Here is a 17,072-nt window from a genome sequence, read left to right as displayed (position 1 = left end):
GGGTTTCCCAAGTGCAGTTTATGGCTTCTAAGTTATGTTTTCTCTCTATGGGAAATGTCAGTATGTAGCTGCATAAGGGTCAATTACTCTTTGCATCACGCTGAACTCGGATGATGAGCACACATAAATCAACCATGGTGTTGGGGAAGAAGAATAACATGAAATCCATATCCAACGTAATCAATTCACACATCTTTCCAGCAATCAAACTTTGCATTAATTTTACAACAACGTCCTTCCTTAATTTTCAAACCTGGTTTACATTTTTAATACTTCCCCATATGCTGCCTTCAACCCTTAGAAATAACCACAAATGTGCAGGAACTTGAGGTCACTCAGCAGTATCAGCTAAAAAATGGCAGAGTTTTTTAAAATAAGAGACAATTAGTTCCATTCTTAATTTCAAAATTGCCTTGAAGCAAGGGGAGAAACTAATTCAGCTATATCATAAAGTTACTTCTGATGGGATGAAAGAAAAATAAAGAAGACTCCACAATGTTCATTAGCAAAGCTTACAGTCAGTAGAGAGCTGATCTAAGTAGACTGCACATACAGATTTGTTAGGGAATTCAGAAGAAACGTTTCTGTACCGAGTGCAGTTGGAATATTTTGGATGTTAATGTGTTGGAAGCAGTTCAGAAAAGGTTTACCTGGAACGAATGGATTGCCTTTTGAGGCAAGGCTAGAAAGGCTAGGCCTGTAATCCTTTGGAATTTAGAAGAGTCAGAGGCAACTTAATTGAACCATACAAGATCCTGAGGGGACTTGACTGGGTGGATGTAAAAAAGGCTGTTCTCTCGTAGAAGAATCAAGCACTAAGGATCATCGTTTAAAAATAAGGGAGCAGGCATTTAAGATAGCAATGAGGAAAATTTTTTTTCTCTCAGAGAGCTGAGTGTCTTTCGAGTTCCCACCCTCAAAATGCAGTACATACAAGAATGCAGAATTGAGGTTAAATCAGATCAGCCATGACTTTATTGAACGGGTGGAGTAGGAGCTGAGTGGCCTACTCTCGTTTGTGTGTTCATAGAATATGGAACTTGCCACCACACAGGATGGGTGAGGCAAATAGCAAAGATGCATTTAAAGGGGAGCTGGGTAAACACATAAGGAAGAAAGGAACAGAAGGTTGAGCTAATCGTGATAAATAAAGTGGAATGAAAGAAAGCATTGTGGTGTAAACACCAGTAGTGATCAGTTAGGCTGAACGGCTTGCTTCTGTGCTAGAATCCTATGTGTGAGCAGGACAGGTGTGAATGATCTAGGTTGACACTGCAACAGAAAGAGTGCTTCACTACTGGAGGTGCCATCTATTGAGAGAAATATTAAACTGAGACATTGTTACCTGTTTTGGTGGCTGTTAAAGATCTTTTATTTTGAATACTAGGCAGTTTTCTTGGTCCCTGGCCAATAACTTCTCCCTCAAACACTAATAGGTTAATCAGCTGTTCATCATATAGCTGCTTACATGATACTGGCCTACATAAGTGTTTTCCTTAAGCATCAGTTACATGACAGACATTTCAATACAAAACATACATCATCATAAATGCACAAACTAAAGCACCAAAAAAAAACTGAACCAACTTCATATGCTGTAAATCAGGAACAAAAACAGAAGTGGCTGGAAATGTTCAGCAGGTTCCTCCGAACCGGTCACCGGACCAGAAACATTAACTCTGATTTTTTCTTCACAGATGCTGCCAGACCTGCTGAAAATTTTTAGCAACTTCTGTTTTTGATACTAAAGCACTAACCTGGACAGAAGAAGAGCAGCAAGTGTAAACCATTGAGAAATTTGCGTACAATTCAAAACAAAAACCCAAGCAAGCAATGAGAAATAGTGTAAAAATTGAAAATGTTGGAAGTGCACAGGCGGTCAGTCCATTTTGAAAAGGGTTAAAGGAAGTTAAGGAGTCAGGTGAGACACTTCAATTGAACCTATGATGGCAAATTAGGACTGAAGATAGTATTTGGAGGTTCATACATCAAACTGCTTGCCACTGTCTCAACTTAAACATCATACAAGAGACATAATGCACAATAATAGCTGAAAGTGTCAGCTAATCAAATCCAGTTTGACCCGGTAATTGTAAAAAGTATAAAACCCAGGAAAAATTCCTTCCATTTGCAAACTTAAAATTACTTAAACTAATTCACAATAAAAGTACTGCACATTCCTCAGTCTTCATGCATCGTGCATGTAGACTAAATAATACCTAGATTTTCTTTGACTCTTGACATCCTAACACACAGGTTGCCTCCAACACTACAATACTCCATGGGCCAAAGTGCATTGCTTGATCAAAGCTGAACGAATTAAAGTGTAGGAGCAAAACCAGGAACACTGATGCCAATGTTTTAGGAAGGGAAGACTGAAACTGGGACGGGCAATAAATGCTGGCCCAGCCAGCAACGTCCACATCCCACAAATGAATAAAAAAAATTACAGAAGATGTTGCATTGGCACCTTTGACAAAATTTAAGATCATTAACCATAGCAGCACTGATTAATACACAGGAATCAGGAGGCAAGAAAAGGATAGTCTATCAAATGACTATAATTTTACTGAATTCAGTGCAATTCTCTTTAAATACTATAATCCTTCATGTGCACAAAAACGTGTACCACCGATAATGTTATTTGTCCAATGACACTATTCAGAATTATGAATATGCAACCTTTATAAAAGATGCCATTGTATTTTTAATGCCAGTTTTAAATTACTGTCTCACAAACAGCAGACTTAGGCAACAACACGATAACAAATTGTGGCAAGCAAAGTGGTAATAGCACTGGGCTAATAATCCATATGCTGCCACTAATACGCTGGGATAAGTCAGTGCAAATGCCACCAGGGCAACTAGTGGCACTTCAATTCAATTCATAAATCTGGAATTGAAAGCTTGTTTCATGGAACCATTAGTGACACTATCATCGACTACCATTAAAAACCCGATTGTTGATAAACCAATTTTTAAGGAAAGAAATCTGGTATCCTCATCTGGTCTGACTAACAGAAGACTCCAGATTCTCAATGTGGTCAGCAATGTGATTGACTCTTAACTCCCCGCTGAAATGGCAAGTCATTCTGTTCAAGGGTAGTTAGAAAGGCAACAAATACTAGTCTTGCCAGAAACACCCGCATTCCATGAAAGAATGAAAAAAAAGGGACTGCTGCCCTAGCAGTCGCATAGCCAATGTTACAAATGGGTTAACGCTTTGTCAGACTGTGGTCTCAGACATTTACACAGGACTCAAGTGGCCCTGCTAACTTCTCTCCTCTAGGCAATGGAATAGGATGATCAGACACATGAAAATCAACAGCACATCTTTTTAGTGCTGTAATGAGATACTGCTGGTGTCTTTTTTGTCCCAATCAATCTATTCAGAGATGTTATGATACACTTCTGGAGTAGGTAGGACTTGAGGCCCAGAGGCTGAGGCGGGGGCACTACCACTGTGTCACAAGAACCCTAAAGCAGGTCTTTTTTAAAATTTATTAATTCACAGGATGAGGGCGTCGCTGGCTAGGCCAGCACTTATTGCCCATTCCTAAGTGCCCAGAGGGCAGTTACAAATCAATATGGAGTCACATGTAGGCCAGACCAGGTAAGGATGGCAAATTCCTTCCCTAAAGTAAACCAGGTGGGTTTTTCCCTGACAATCAACAGTGGATTCACAGTCATCATTAGACTCCCAAGTCCAGATTTTTATTGAATTCAACTTCCACCATCTGCCGTGGTGGGATTTGAGCCCGGGTGCCTAGAACATTACCCGAGTCGCTGGATTAATAGGACGTGGGCGGCATGGTGGCTCAGTTGTTAGTATTGCTGCCTCACAGCGTCAGGGATCTGGACAACTGTCTGTGTGGAGTTTGCACATTTTCCCTGTGTCTGTCTGGGTTTCCTCAAGGTCCTCTGGCTTCCACCCATAGTCCAAAGATGTGCGGGTTAGGTGGATTGGCCATGTTAACTTGTCCATTGTGTCCAGGAATGTGTAAATTAGGTGGATTAGCCATGGGAAAAGCAGGGTTACAGGGACAGGGTAGGGGAGTGAATCTGGGTGGGTTGCTTTTCAGAGAGTTAGTCTGAGTTCTGAGGAAGGCTCTCGGGACCCGAAACATTAACTCTGATTTTTTTTTCTTCACAGATGCTACCAAACCTGCTGAGCTTTTCCAGCAACTTTGTTTTTGTTTGTGTGGGCGTGGACTTGTCGGGCCGAATGGCCTGATTCCACACTGTAGAGATTCTATCACCTTCCCCTAATTTTTACGCTTGTCGCAAATGTGCTAAAACTCTAAATAATCAGAATACCCGAGGAAATATGTGTTATAGAGCTACTTTGAGTACAAATAATTTCTGCAATATAAATGGAAAATTAGTTGATTCTGCTTTTTAAGTCATGTAAGCTGGAAGATCTATTGAAGTCAGGGCTGCCATCTACACCCAAGGAGATGCAATGACAAGAGCAAGTGATTTATTAGCACTTAGCAAAATCACATTTTAGCTGTAGCACAGGCGTTTGATGCAATACTGCAGCATTGGGCAGAAAATCAAGCTACGCAAATTAAATGCAAAAATTTATAGGAAGCGATACCCTCATCAATCACTTGTTCCAGTAATTAGATGTCCATAATCACGTTGTGGCGCATAAAACAAATTTCACAGATTCCATTATAAAGACAAAGGTTACACAACAAAATGCTGTCTAGCAGACTTACTATGTCAAACTGGGACTTCGATCTGTCCAGGTCTGAAAAGGGTTGGCAAATGAGCCTGATAAAACTCTGGAAGGAGGGTGGGGGTGGGAGAAGAAAAAGAAAATCATGCAAATTCATAGCATATTCGCAACTACTTTCATTCATACAGTGCTTTAAATGCACTAAAATAATTGCACTATCAAGGAGAACCTGATTAAATTACTTAATTTTCAAATTCAACATTGGAGATGCAAGTTTTCAACTATTTTAGTTAAAATATTCTTGGAAGTGTCCTAGGCCCAACCATCTTTAGTTGCTTCATCAATGACCTTCCCTTCATCATAAGGTCTCAAGAAGAGATGTTTGCTGACAATTGACCATAAGACCATTAGAAATAGGAACAGGAGTAGGCTATTCAGCTCTCAAGTCTGTTTCACCATTCAATAGGTTCACAGCTGAACCGACACTACTCACAGAGATAGTAGGAACTGCAGATGCTGGAGAATCCGAGACAACAAGGTGCAGGGCTGGATGAACACAGCAGGCCAAGCAGCATCTGCTCCTATGATGCTGCTTGGCCTGCTGTGTTCATCCGACACTACTCACGCCCACTTTCTTGTCCTTTCCCCGTAACCCTGATCAAGAATCTATCTTTCTCAGCCTTAAATGTGCAATGGAAATCTGCCCCGCTGCTGTCTGTGGCAATGAGCTTGAAAGACTCGATCCTAAGAGAAGGAACTCCTCATCTCAATCTTAAATTGGCCCTCCTTCATTCTGAGATTATGCCCTCTGGTCCTAGACTGCACCATGAAAGGAAATATCCGCTCGGCATTTACACTGACAAGACCCTTGAGAATCCTACATGTCTCAATGAGATCATCTCTCATTCTTCTAAATTCCAATGAGTCAGAACCTGTTTAGCTTTTGTTCATAAGACAATCCGCCCATACCAAGGATCATCTTAGTGAACCTTCTCTGAACTGCCTCCATTGAAATAAAAACTTTTCATAAATAAGGGGATCAAAACTGCTCACAGTACTCCAGATATAATCTTTCCAGAATGTTGTACGGTTGTAGTAAGACTTCTCTACTCTTATACCCCAACCCCCTTGAAATAAGGGCCAACATTCCATTAGCCTTTCTGATTACCTGCGTGCTATCTTTCTGTGTTCCATGCACAACTATCAAAGTCCGTTTACGTTGCAGCCTTCAGCAGTTTTTCTTCATTTAAGCAATTTTCCTGAGATACATGTTCCATTCCAGGAATGAGTGAACCTTCTCTGAATTGCTTCTAATGCAATCATATACTGATTCAAATAAGACCACCAAAATTGTAGAAACTATGAGCAGAACTAGGCCACTGACCCTTTGAGCCTGCGCTGTCATCCAATATGATTATGATTGATTCTCTATCTCAAAGCCATTTTCCAACGTTGTCCATATACCCCTGGATGCTTCTAAAATCTAAAATATACCTGACTTGTTTCTACACTACATTCAGTGTCTTGGCCTCCATAGCCTTCTGTAATAAAGAATTCCACAGGTTCACTACCCTCAGTGAAGAAACCTTTCCTAAATGGTTTATTCTGTAGCCTGAGACTGAGACTCCTAATTCAAGACTCCCCAACCAGGGGAAATATCCTTCCTACACCTAATCTGTCCAGCCCTGTTAGAATTTTATCCATTTCAATCAGATCCTTCTCATCCTTCTAAACTCTAATGAATTCAGGCCCAGTCAAACCAATCTCTCCTCATAAGATAGTCCTGCCAAGCCCATACTGTATATGTACACTGGATTCTAGATGTGGTCTAACTACTAACCCTGTATAGCTGCAGTAAAATTTCCCTATTTTTGAATTCCAGTCACCTCGCAACCAACAACAACATTCCATTTGCCTTCCTAATCACTTGCTGTACCCACACATTAACTCTTTGCAATTCACTCCACACTTTAGGGTTCTGTAATCTTTCTTAATTTAAATAGTGTACACTTTTCTGTTGCTTCTGTCCAAATGGTTAAGTTCACATGTTCCCACAGTATAATTCATCTGCCAAGTTTTTGTCCATCAACTTGACCTACCTGTAACCCTTCACAGACTGTCTCATTGTTATTTCCAGATTTTGTTTAATATTAGTAACATACAACTTTCAGGCCACAAAAGGCATAGGTGCTCTAAAGTTGTAAGAAACACAAAAGCAGCAGAAAACATTTCGGCATAAATGTCCTCCAACTCTCATTCATCAAATTAAATTGTTTTGCTACTGTTAAGTAAAGACCTTGCTACACAAAACACATTAAATGTTCAATCAGTTTATCAGTCAGGATGAAATATTGGTTCTGTTTTCATTTCATATACATATATTGAGAATATGGGCTCTTCCACCCCAATACCCCAAGATCAAACACAGAACTAGGCAGCATAGATCTGAGGCTTAAATGACAAGACAAAGACAATATAACAACTGCAGTTTCCAGCAATGACAGTATTTTGCTTTTTTACTACATAGTTTACAACAATGCCCTGTGCCACATACATTTAAAACTCAATGAGCAAGTATGTGGGGACAAATTCCTGTGCTGCACAGAAAGGCAGAACACAATAGTGCACTAGCGCACCATGTAACATAACATTTCTAAAAGTCAAATCTTTGCAGAAATGTGTTTAGTAACTATTACTGTCCAGGATCCAGATCAACAGATAGAACTGTTACACCTTTACAAGTGGGAAATTAGACAGTAAAATTACCAACTCAATCATTACAGTGCTGTCCTAAAAGATATTTGCCACTATTTTGAGAGACAGTTAGTTCTACTTCTATAAAATGTGCTGCCAATATACCAAGATAGGAACTTTGTTCAAGTATTGAGTCAAGTTGTAACTGATGTGATTGGTGTCTTTCAGCAATGAAACCTTCAACTCATGCTGATTGCACTCCCACACACAGGAAACACACTGGGTGAGTTGGTCAAAAATGTGTTTAAAATGTGACAAATGTTACTGCATTCAAACACGTGACTTCTGTTTATGGAGTTGGGACTTTTCAGCCACTCGACTCGCTGCTAAGCATAACTTCAAATAATTACAGTATTTTAACTATACTGTTTCTGCTTTATTTAATTTCACTTTCCAGTGGACAGGAAAGCTCATGGAAGATCTGTACCACAGCCTTTGCAAGTGCTTGAGCTGGCCATTCTTTCCTGTTGTGCTGAATCTTATAGCATAAGAAAGCTACTAACACAAAGCCAACTACCCCCTACTGAGATTTAAAGAAGATCAGATAAAGTGGGACTTTTCACAGTTTAGTGTAATCACTGTCACACAGAGGGAATGGGGTAGATTTGGAGTAATTTCAAATTACTGAAAAACTCAAACCACTGTTAGATGAAGCAAGACATCTGGCTAAGTGGGATGACACCGGTTGTAGTTATGTAATAATCTTTCCACACCATAGATCATTCCAAAGTGCTCCACAGCCTATGGACAACTTTTGAACCACGGTCCCCATTACAATACAGAAAATGCAGCAGTCAGCTTTAGTACAACAAAATCCTATAAAAATAATAATCAGCGAATTAGTTTCAGTAATATGGTCACATGGTATTCAGGGTGAGCTTGCCAATTGGATACATAATTGGCTTAACAGCAGGAGACAGAGTTTTAGGGGAGGGATGCTTTTTGGACTAGAGGCCTGTCACCAGCGATGTCCCGCAGGGATCAGTTCAGCGTCCTCTTTTGTTTGTTATTTTATATAAATGATATGGATGAGAACATAGACGGTATGGTGAGTTTGTGGATGACACCAAAACTGGTGGCACAGCAGACAGTGAAGAAGGTTTTCTAAGATTACAAAAGGGTCTTGATCAAATGGGTCAACGGGCTGAAAAATGGCAGATAGAGTTCAATCTGGATAAATGCGATAAAATAATTGCATTTTGGTACAATGGACAAAGGTAGGACTTATACAATTAATGGTGGACCTTGGGTGGTGTTGTAGAACAGTGGGATCTAGGGGTTCAGGTGCATCATTCTTTGAAGTTTGAGCCACATATAAGATAGGGTGGTTAAAAAGGCATTTAGTACATTTGCCTTCATTGCACAGTCCTTTGAATATAGGAGTTGGGATGGCATGTTCAGGTTGTACAGGTCGTTGGTGAGGCCTTTCCTTGAATACTCTGTCCACTTCTGGGTCACCCAGTTATAGGAAGCATATTATTAAGCTGGAGAGGATTTAGAAGACAATTACCAGGACGTTGCTGGGTATGGAAGATTTGAATTATAGAGGTGGGCTGGGACGTTTTTCACTGGAGCGCAGGAGGTTGAAGGGATTTCAAGACCAGGGGGCACATTTTTAAGGTGAGAGGAGAGAGATTTAGAAAAGAATGAGAGGCATGTTTTTTTTAAACACACAGAGGGTTTTTCACGTGATGAATGAATTTCCTGAGGAAGTGGTGGATGTGGGTACAATTACAATGTTTGAAAACATTTGTATAAGTACATGAATAGGAATGGTTTGGAGAGATATGGGCCAGGAGCAGGCTGTTGGGACTATTTTAGTTTGGGATTATGGTCGGCATAGACTGGTTGGACCAGTCTGTTTCTGAAGGTCTACTTCTAAGCTGTACGATTATATCCACAGAACCCATAGAACGTCTACAGTGTGCGAAAAGGCCCTTCAGCCCAACAAGTCCACACTGGCCCTCGGATCATCCCACACAGATCCATCCCCCTATAACCCACCTAATCTACGCATCCCCGAACACTATGGGTAATTTAGCACGGCCAATCCACCCAGCCTGCGCATCTTTGGACCGCGGGAGGAATCCCATGCAGACACAGGGAGAATGTGCAAACTTCACACAGACAGTCGCCCAAGGGGGAATCGAATCCAGGCACCTGGTGCTGTGAGGCAGCAGTGCTAACCACTGAGCCACCATGTATGACTCTAAAGGTATTGGCCAGGATATTGCAGTGAATTTCCTGTTTTTCTTTGAAGTAACTCACCATGTTTTACATCCATCTGAGCAGGCAAACATGGATTTTGTAGAATTCTTCATCTGAAACAAGCACAACTGCCACACCCCCAAAGCACTGGACTCGAGTGCCAGCCTAGATGACTGTGTGTTCCACTTCCTTGGAGCTGGATATGAACACGGAACTTTCTGACTCAGAGATGACATTATTACCCGCTGAGTCACGGTTAATACAAACAAGGAGAACAGGGAGGGGGTGGGAGAGCATAAGCTGTCTGAATGAAATGGTAAGATACCCTGAATATCCACAAGTCATTTCATTAAAGAAAATCAGGAACAATTGAGGAGGAAAAGGAAGAGGAAGGAAAGGAAAAATCTGTATGTTTCAGCCTTGAATACACTTAACAATCCAGCTCAACTGCCTTCTGTAATGAAGAAATCTATAGATTCACAACTCTAGAAATTCCTCATCTGTGCCTCAAACAACAAAACCACTCTATGAGACTTTATTATGAAATAAAGGCCAGCGTTCCATTTGCCTTCCCTATCACCCACTGAACCTGAAGCTCCATGAAACCATGCTGACTCTGTTTCATCATATCATGTATTTCTAAATGCTCTGTGATTACATCCTTTGTAACAGACGCTAACATCTTTCCAATAGCAGTGTTAATCTAACTAGCCCATATTTGCCTGAGATTTTCGTCTCCTTCTGCTCCTAAACAAAGGTTTTATATTGACAGTTTTCCAATCCTCTGGGACTTTTCGAAGACTACTGCCAGTGCATCCATTTTCACTGTAGCTACTTCTTTTGAAAGACTAGGATGCTTCCCATCTTGTCCAGATGCATCAGTCTTTAGTGCCATTGGTTTTCCTTGCAGCTTGAACCCATGTCCTACAAGGTTGTAAGATCCAAAGTGCAGGATTTTCTTTCTTTTATCTTCTTTCTTCACTTCCACTTGAAATTCTATAAGCAATGTCTTTGTCACATTCTCCATGTTTAATGGTATAACTGTTGAACAAACACTAAATTCCTTCTTAAAAGGTCTACAGGTACTCAGGCAAAACTCCTCCAAAATCAACTGACGGGAGATGGTATCAGGCCCGTTTCTTTTTTCCAACTCTCAAATGGCTAGTGCATCGCAGAAAGAAGAAAACAAGGTAAAGACAAAAATTCTCCTTAAAGCATCGCGTTTAATGACTAGGAGGAAGTTATGAAACTATTCAATCCCTGACAGACTTGCTCAATGTCCATCATTTTACGCAATTGGAAAGATACCAATGGAATTGTTCAGGCGCATGGAACAGCTCTGCAATACAGCTGCAGGCTCAAATGTCTCCTTCTCACCAATACCTGAACCCTACAAAGGTGACATTCTGAGTATGCAAGGGTATTTGAAAAGTGGAAGCTCACCACTGAACCATGAAAGTTGTCACACAAGTGCTTGACTTTACTCTCATTCTGGTCAATCGTAGCTAGCAGGGGTGACAGTATCGAAAGACCAAACTCTGGCTGGGAATCCTCTAACTCCAAAGTTGTTAGTCAATTGCTACTCCAGACTCCAAACTTGCAACTTATGGTCCATGATGATTCAGTACCACATGAGGTTGCATTTTTATCCTGCTAGGCCTAGTAGACTGTTAATGATTTGAACCATTGCACAAACTAACTCGACGCACAAACAGAAAACAGCATCTACATGTAAACAGTATTTAGCTACACAATCTCCAACCACTCATAAATCAGCCTAAATGCATCCTGATGAAGCAGTGGGAATATACAAACGGAAGTATGTGCTTAGCTTCTGAAATCTACTCTGTCATTGAGATCACAACCGTTCTGTACCCTAACTCTACCTACCCATCTTGATTTCATATAAAATTATAGAGTCGTGCAGCACAGAAAAAGGCGACTCTGCCCATTGAATCTATGTCTACTCTTTTGAAGAGCAGATGCACAGTGCCACAGTCTGGCTCCCTGTAATTTTTCCTTCAAGATTTTATTAGATTCCTTTTTAAAAGGCACCACAGAATCCAAATTCAAACTGCCAATGGATAAGAACAGTAAAACATTCAAAGGCAATATGAGAAATAGACACCTTATACCTCCATCATCTGATTATGAGCCTTTCAGCTAATGGAAAGGATTTTTCTTTTACTTAGCCAATCTAAAATCTGAATGAGTTTAATCACCTCTATCAATCTTCTGCTCACTTTCTCTGCTTTAAGAAGAACAGTCCAGCTTCTCCAATCTAACCACGCAACTCTAATTCTTCATATCAATCTGGTAAACCTCTTGCGGTAGTATCATACAGTACAGAGGAGGGTCTTTGGTTCATTGATTCTGCATGGACAAACTACTCTAGCTTGACTTTCTAGCACGTGCTCAATAGCATTGAATGTTATGACATTTCAAGTACTCATCCAAGTACTTTTTTGAAGATTGTGAGGTTTCCTGCCTCAATTACCCTCCCAGGCAGTGCATTCCAGATTCCCACCACTATCCATGTGAAAATTATTTTCCTAAAATATCCTCTGAACCTCCCACTTTTCACCTTAAAATTATGTCCCTTATTATTGACTCTTCAACTAAGGGAAACAGCTGCTTTCTATTCATCCTGTCCTTGCCCCTCATTATCTTATACACCTCAATCAGGTCCCCTGTCAGTCTTCTCTGATCTAAAGAAAACCACCCACGTTTATCCAGCCTCTCTTCATAGCTAAACTGCTTCATTCCAGGCAACACCCTGGTGAATCTATACCCTCTACGACGCAATCACATTCTTCCCAGAGTATGGTGACCAGAACAGCACACAGTACTCCATCCATGACCTAACCAAAGTTTTATACAGCTCCAACACTTCCTGCTCTTATAATCTATCCCACGATTAATAAAGGCAAAATGTCCTGCATGCCTTCTTAAGTACCTGATTAACCTGTGCGCTGCCTTCAGGGACCTGTGGACAAGCACCCCAAGATCCCTCCGAGCTTCCTCATGTCCAGTAAAGATGAAAAAAAACTCAGTGCTCAGACCAAGTTAATGCAACTGATTAATATTAATGGAGGGTTGTCAATGCCCCAACATTGATTTTATTGAAGGCTGGGATAGATAGATTTTGGTCTCTTGGAATCAACAGTACAGGGAGTGGGTAGGAAAGTGGAATTGAAACTTGTGATCAACTGTGATTGTATGAAATGGCCGAGCAAGCAGGATGGCCTGTATGGTCTACTTCTGCTCCTCAGCTCTTGTGTTATAGTTTCCATTCACCATGTTTGTATATTCCCACTGCTTCATCGGGATGCATTTAGGCCTATCTTGCTTTATGGATCCAGAGAATTTAACAAGCTTGGCAAGACCAAAGCACTTGGGTTCACAAACATGCACATGAGTTTAACTAGTGAAAACTGCAAATACTCTGGTTCCTCAGGATCAGCCTCCCAGTTAAAGTGCTACATTGAAATTTTTGGCCACGGAGCGTAAAGAATAGCAGTCACCCTGCCAATTCCATTGATGAGTCAGGCTGGGTGGTGGTAGACCACTGAGAAATTTCTTGGCTGAAGCACCAGAATATCATGCCTACTACACAGGATTGGCTTAATTCAGACTCTGCATTAGCAGACATGCCCACAGTCTCTAGGAACTTCGTGTGCTACATTTGGTACACAGCGTAATTCATCAGAACAAGGCAAGTTACTGATCACTTCATGAACACACACCATAGTTGGTCTAGCAGTAGTTACATAGTTGGATGAGTCAAACTTCAGCAATATCCGCTTGTTGCCTTGTGACATGGTCATGCAGGCACCAAATCCTGGGTAAATGAAATTATTGTTCGTGCTTAACCTCCTGCTAAAGTTTCACAACAATCTTTCAGGTCTCAGAATTTACTCTTTAATGATGTCCAGCTGTTGATGAATCAGCCATTTTCTTCCTTCAGAGGTTCAGGCACAGTGTCAGATCTTCTTAGGCCATCCACAGGATTCAGGATGGAACTTCTTTTTACTCCAATTGGCAATGAAGCCCACTGCATGAAAAACAGACTGTCACCTACAGTGGTACTTGGTGGGTCAGATGGATGAATTATACTTCAGACCCCTGCGTATTCCTACTGAAGTCTCTTGTTGTGTTTGGTGCCTTCCCCAATTGAACTTCTCTTAGGATCCTCCTGGGATAATCAGTAACAGGCTAAGGATCAACAGCACCGTCACTTCTTGACCTTTATTTCAGGTTCAGTTTGATCCTGGATTAAATCAGTTTTAGATAATTTCATCAAGCCCACATATTTCAAGACTCAGATGTTTTCTCCTTTCCTGACAAATGGTCCCAGCAGATTCCAAGACTATACCTTTCTGTTGAGGAACGGTTCCACTGGTGTGAAGTGGCCTGTGACACCTCAACGAAATAATTATCCTTAATGCAGGAGAATTGCTCTGCAACTTCTCCCAGTGAAGCCACTGAGGATGTCACCAAGCACAGTAACGAAACATCTGCGGAACAACAAACCAGCTCGGCAAGCCAACCAAACTCAAAGCCACAACTTTCCTACACCCTACGTTCACACAGAATGTCCGTTTTTCTGTGGTTTAGGACAACACCGGAGAGTGGCGACACTATACAACACTTTTCACTGTATTTTGTAACAAAATACACGTAACAACAAATAAATCAAATCAAAATCCTTGCAGTGAGCAGTGAATTGGAGCAGGAATCCTGGGCCAACTGTCAGCTTTAGCAATGGACTCTGTCACTTAACTAAATCAGGTTTGAGTCATAGAATCATACAGCTTGGAAATAGGTCCTTCAGCTCACCATGTTTGTGCTGACCAACAAGTACCAAACTACACTATTTTCATTTACCCACACTTGGTCCGTAGCCGACAATGCCCTGGCAATTCAAGTGCTCATCCAGATGTTTTTTTTTTAATGTTGCAAGTGTACCTGCTTCTACTACCCTCTAAGGCAGCATGTTCCATAGATCTATCACCCTTTGAGTGCATTTTCTTTTTCTCAGGTCTCCTCTAAACCACTTATTCCTCACCTTAAACTTAAGCCCTCTGGTCTTAGACACATCTGCCATGGGGAAGAGATTCTCACAATCTACTCTAAGTCTCTCATAATTTTGTATACCTCAATCAGATCGCCCCACGTCAGCTTGCTCTGCCCCAAGAAAAATAAACTCAGCTTATCCATCTCTTCTCATGAAACTTTCCATGCCAGGCAACATCCTGGTCAATCTCCTCGTACCCTCTCCAGTGCAATCACGTCCTTCCGATAGTGTGATCAGAACCATGCATGGTATTTCATCTGTGGCCTAATTAATGTTTTATAAAGTCGTAACAAGACTTTCTTGATCTTATATTCTATGCCCTGGCTAATGAAGGCAAACATCCTATGTCTTCTTCACCAACCTGTCTACCTGTGTCGACATCTTCAGGCGTCTATGGACTTGCACACCAAGGTCCCTTTGTTCCTCAATACTCCCTAGGTACTTACCATTCATGCTGCATACCCTCCCTTATTGGACCAAAAATGTATCACCTTGTGCTTATCAAATTCCATCTGCCATTGCTCTGCCCAGTTTAACAGCTGATCAATACCAGACTGTAGCCTGAGACCATCCTCCTCACAATCAACGCCACCAATTTTTGTGTCATCTGCAGACTTCCTCATTACACTTCCTTTATTCACATCCAAGTCATTAATGTAGTAACAAACAGCAAGTGTCCCAGCACCAGTCCCTGAGGTTTTCCACTAGTCACAGGCTTCCAATCACAATATCATACCTCCACTTTTGCCTCTTACTTCCTTATTTTTCATTTTTCTGTCAAGCACAGATTGAGTAGGCACATTCCTAGGAAAGCACAATAAGAACCTTTACTTCAGGCATATCCCCACCTGTGATTCAACCAGAGCCAAATATACCACTTGGAAAAATCAATCTATACAAAGATTTAATCTTAGCCACACTGACGGCAAGATCACAAACTGAGATCAGAAAGTGACCAAGTACATAGTGTAATAAGCGTACAAACCTTAGAGACTAAAATCTGCTCTATTAATCAGAATAAGGATACTAAGCTATGCATTATCACCATTAGTATATAGAGCACTAAAACACATGGAAAGAACATCACCACTACAGTCAGGGCAATGAGAACAATAACCCACATTAATGGACCTAATAAACGAACGAGGGATGAACCTTAGAAACACCCACCGCATGTACGACAGGAAATTGGGATTAATCCCAGGGACAATTCCCCATGTAATTTGATCATCGAAGCTGGGCTTATACAGACATAGCAGTAAATGCACTCTGAGGGATAAACTCCACATGTGGGCGCTTACCCTGAAAGGCTTACATTCATACGGTGCTTTGAGAGCAGTAATTCCAAAGCAAATCACTTCCGAATACAGAAATCAGTGATAGCCAATTCAAAAGGCTTTTGAGCCCAGGGAGGTTATGCACCATCCATGGAGACAGATGCTGAGCTCAGTAGACAAACATCGATAAGGACGTTGAACCCTGGGGACAAAGACTGTGCATCCCCCGGAGGTCTATCTCCCAATCTAATCATATACAGACACTCAAGAGAGAGGACAGTCACCAATCGCAATGTAGGACAGTTTCCTGTCTAGACAGAGACTGCCCCTCAAGGCAGGCCATTCTTCCGTCTCTTGAGGGAGAGCGGCCCCCACCTAGGCCCATCTCCGTACTTGGATAAAGACTGGCCCCAAAAGTAGGACAGAGTCTTGACTAGAAAGTGACTGACTTTCAAAACAGGACACTCTCCCCATCTAGACAGGGACTGATCCCCGAGGAAGCACTGTCTCCCCGTCTAGACAGAAAGTGGCCCCCAAGGCTGGACACTCTGCCCATCTAAACAGAATCTAGCCCAGAGCTACCTCTCACCTCCCTTCCGCTCCTTCACTCACATCTCACTCCCTCCCTTTTTCTTCTCTCTGTCCCCACTCCCGCTCTCCTTTCGCTGTTTCTCCCCCAACCCCCCAGTCTCTCTCTCTCTCTCTCACACACACACACACACACACACACCTCCCTTTCCGTCCCAACCCCTTCTGCTTCTCTCCCTCCCTCCCTCCTCTCTAACTCACCTCCTTCTCCCTCTCCCTCTGTCACACTCAGTTCACCAACTGCTCTCTTCTTTTTTCCTCTTTTTTTCTTCAAGAACCTTTTTCGTGATTTTTTTCTTGCGCCAAACCGCTGGCGACAACCGGAAGCAGCGCGTCCATTTCCGGTGTCAGGGGTCAGCCCCGGGTTAACCGAAATCCCTTCATTCATAAATTATACGGTTTTAATTAAAACTAAAACACCGCGTCGGTTCCATAACGTTCGGTGGGAGCCAGCGGGATCCAGGAATTTAACTTTTTTTTTCAA

The 17,072-nt window shown here is 41.6% G+C and overlaps 1 protein-coding gene across 4 annotated transcripts in view; it reads right to left on the bottom strand.

Moving 5' to 3' along the window:
* The window catches only part of gabpa (GA binding protein transcription factor subunit alpha), a 41,585-nt gene extending 24,628 nt beyond the window's left edge, over positions 1 to 16,957 (bottom strand). Inside the window, exons 1-2 of one of the 4 annotated variants that reach the window (XM_020532741.2) lie at positions 16,790 to 16,957; positions 4,725 to 4,790 (exon numbers count right to left, since the gene is read on the bottom strand). The gene's annotated coding sequence lies outside the window, so the exon portion shown is untranslated. The remainder of the gene's footprint in view (positions 1 to 4,724; positions 4,791 to 16,789) is intronic. The other 3 variants (XM_048603217.1, XM_048603216.1, XM_048603218.1) reach the window with 3 other exon arrangements.
* Positions 16,958 to 17,072: the final 115 nt, after the last annotated feature.

The sequence above is a fragment of the Rhincodon typus genome, chromosome 11, assembly GCF_021869965.1.
Source record: "Rhincodon typus isolate 14 chromosome 11, sRhiTyp1.1, whole genome shotgun sequence".
In the NCBI taxonomy this organism is placed as follows: Eukaryota; Metazoa; Chordata; class Chondrichthyes; order Orectolobiformes; family Rhincodontidae; genus Rhincodon; species Rhincodon typus.
The sequence above is the reverse complement of the archived record's forward strand: the minus strand, read 5'-3'. Positions and strand labels throughout refer to the sequence as shown.